This window comes from Hyla sarda, chromosome 2, assembly GCF_029499605.1.
Source record: "Hyla sarda isolate aHylSar1 chromosome 2, aHylSar1.hap1, whole genome shotgun sequence".
Classification (NCBI taxonomy): Eukaryota; Metazoa; Chordata; class Amphibia; order Anura; family Hylidae; genus Hyla; species Hyla sarda.
In genome coordinates this window covers 324464678-324467812 of record NC_079190.1, presented here as the reverse complement: position 1 = coordinate 324467812, position 3135 = coordinate 324464678, and positions in this window count along the sequence as shown.

Below are 3135 nucleotides of genomic sequence, written 5' to 3'. Positions count from 1 at the left end.
TGATTGTTTTTCTAAGATGGCACATTTTATTCCTCTTCCAGGTCTTCCTTCTGCGCCTCAGTTGGCGAAACAATTTTTTGTGCACATTTTTCGCCTTCACGGACTTCCCACGCATATCGTCTCGGATAGAGGCGTTCAATTTGTGTCGAAATTCTGGAGGGCCCTCTGTAATCAGCTTAAAATCAAATTAAACTTCTTGTCTTCTTATCATCCCCAATCCAATGGGCAAGTGGAAAGAGTTAATCAGGTTCTTGGTGACTATTTGCAACATTTTGTTTCCTCCCGCCAGGATGACTAGGCCGATCTCCTACCATGGGCCGAATTCTCGTACAATTTCAAAGGCTCTGAGTCTTCCGCTAACTCCCCATTCTTTGTGGTGTACGGCCGTCACCCTATCCCCCCCTCCCCACTCCCATGCCTTCTGGTTTGCCCGCTGTTGATGAGGTGACTCGGGACTTCTCCACCATCTGGAAAGAGACTCAAAAATCTCTCCTACAGGCCTCATCCCGGATGAAGAAACATGCCGACAAAAAAAGAACTCCTCCTGTCTTTTCTCCTGGAAACAAAGTGTGGCTCTCCGCCAAGTATGTCCGCTTTCGTGTCCCCAGTTATAAACTGGGACCACGTTATCTTGGTCCTTTTAAAGTCAAATGCCAAATCAACCCTGTCTCCTACAAACTCCTTCTTCCTCCTTCTCTCCGTATTCCTAATGCTTTTCATGTCTCTCTCCTTAAACCACTCATCCTTAACCGCTTCTCTCCTAAGGTTGTTGCTCCTACTCCTGTCTCCGGGTCCTCTGACATCTTCTCGGTTAAAAAATTTCTTGTAGATTGGCAGAATTGCGGCCCGGAGGAGAGGTCATGGGAACCCGAGGACAACATCCTTCACAAGGACCTAATCCACAAGTTCTCGGGTTCTAAAAAGAGGGGGAGACCCAAGGGTGGGGGTACTGTTACGCCGAGCTCCCCGGGTCCCCGCTCCTCCCCGGAGCGCTCACGGCGTTCTCCTGTTCGCAGCGCCCCGGTCAGACTGGGTGCGCTGCGATAATGTCCCCAGCCGGGATGCGATTCGCGATGCGGGACGTGCCCGCTCGCGGTGCGCATCCCGACCCGCTTACCAGACTCGTTCCCCGCCTGTGCTGTCCCGGCGCGCGTGGCCCCGCTCCCTAGGGCGCGCGCGCGCGCCAGGCCTTTGCGATTTAAAGGGCCGGTGCGCCACTGATTGGCGCATGGGTTTTAATTAGTGTCTTCACCTGTGCACTTCCCTATAATACCTTACTTCCCCTGCACTTCCTTGCCGGATCTTGTTGCCATTGTACAAGTGAAAGCGTTCCTTGTGTGTTCCTAGCCTGTGTTCCAGACCTCTTGCCGTTGCCCCTGACTATGATCCCTGCTGCCTGCCCTGACCTTCTGCTACGTCCGACCCTGCTCTTGTCTAATCCCTTGTACCGCGCCTATCTCAGCAGTCAGAGAGGTTGAGCCGTTGTCGGTGGATACGACCTGGTTGCTACCGCTGCTGCAAGTCCATCCCGCTTTGCGGCGGGCTCTGGTGAAAACCAGTAGCAACTTAGAACCGGTCCACCGACATGGTCCACGCCAATCCCTCTCTGACACAGAGGATCCACCTCCAGCCTGCCGAATCCTGACAATACGTTTAAAAATGTCCTCTTCTGACCCCTATAACTTTTTTATTTTTCCACGTACAGGGCGGTATGAGGGCTCATTTTTTTTAATAGCGGTATGAGGGCTGAAGTTTTTATCGGTACGATTTTTGTTTTGATCGGACTTTTTGATCACTTTTTATTCATTTTTTAATGGTATAAAAAGTGACCAAAATACTGGCGTGTATTAACACGCCTGTGATCAGCGTTATTGGCGCTTGACTGCTCCTGCCTGGATCTCAGGCACGGAGCAGTCATTCGCCGATCGGACACCGAGGAGGCAGGTAAGGGCCCTCCCGGTGTCCTGCAAGCTGTTCGGGACGCCGCGATTTCACCGCGGCAGTCCCAAACAGCCCGACTGACTCGCCGGGATACTTTCACTTTTGCTTTAGAAGCGGCGGTCAGCTTTGACCGCCGCTTCTAAAGGGTTAATACCGCACATCGCCGCAATCGGCGATGTGTGGTATTAGCCGCGGGTCCCGGCCGTTGATGAGCACCGGGGACCGACGCGATGTGATGCGGGGTCGCAGCGCGACCCCGCTTCATATCGCCGGAGCCGGCACAGGACGTAAATATACGTCCTGCGTCGTTAAAGGGTTAAACGTATAAATTTTCCTGCATGTTGTTATGATTTTTTTCCAGACGTATGACAAAATTAAATCTATATGAGTAGGGTATCATTTTAACCGTATGGACCTACAGAATAATAAGGTGTCATTTTTACCAAAATATGCACTGTGTAGAAACGTAAGCCCCCATAATTTACAAAATTACATTTTTTTCTTCAATTTTGTCGCACAATTACTTTTTTTTCAGTTTCGCCGTGGATTTTTGGGTAAAATTACTAATATCACTGCAAATTAGAATTGGTGACGCAAAAAATAAGCCATAATATGGATTTTTAGGTGGAAAATTGAAAGGGTTATGATTTTTAAAAGGTAAGGAGGAAAAAACGAAAATGCAAAAACTGAAAAACCCTGCGTCCTTAAAGGAGTAGTCCAGTGGTGACTCTTAAGGAAATGGGATAAGTTGCAGATCGCGGGGGGTCCGACCCCTGGGGCCCCCCGCGATCTCCTGTACGGAGCCCCGACAGCCCGCGGGAAGGGGGCGTGTCGACCTCCGCACGAAGCGGTGGCCGACACGCCCCCTCAATACAACTCTATGGCAGAGCCGAAGCGCTGCCTTCGGCAATCTCCGGCTCTGCCATTGAGATGTATTGAGGGGGCATGTCGGCCGCTGCCTCGTGCGGGGGTCGACACCCGCTATCTCGGCGGAGAGCCGGGGCCCCGTACAGAGAGATCGCGGGGGGCCCCAGCGGTCGGACCCCCTGCGATCTCAAACTTATCCCCTATCCTTAGGATAGGGGATAAGTTTTTCACCACTGGACTACCCCTTTAATGGGTTAAGCATTAATAACTCTGGGATGCTTTTACTTTTCATTCTGATTCCGAAATTTATTTTTTCGTGACATATTC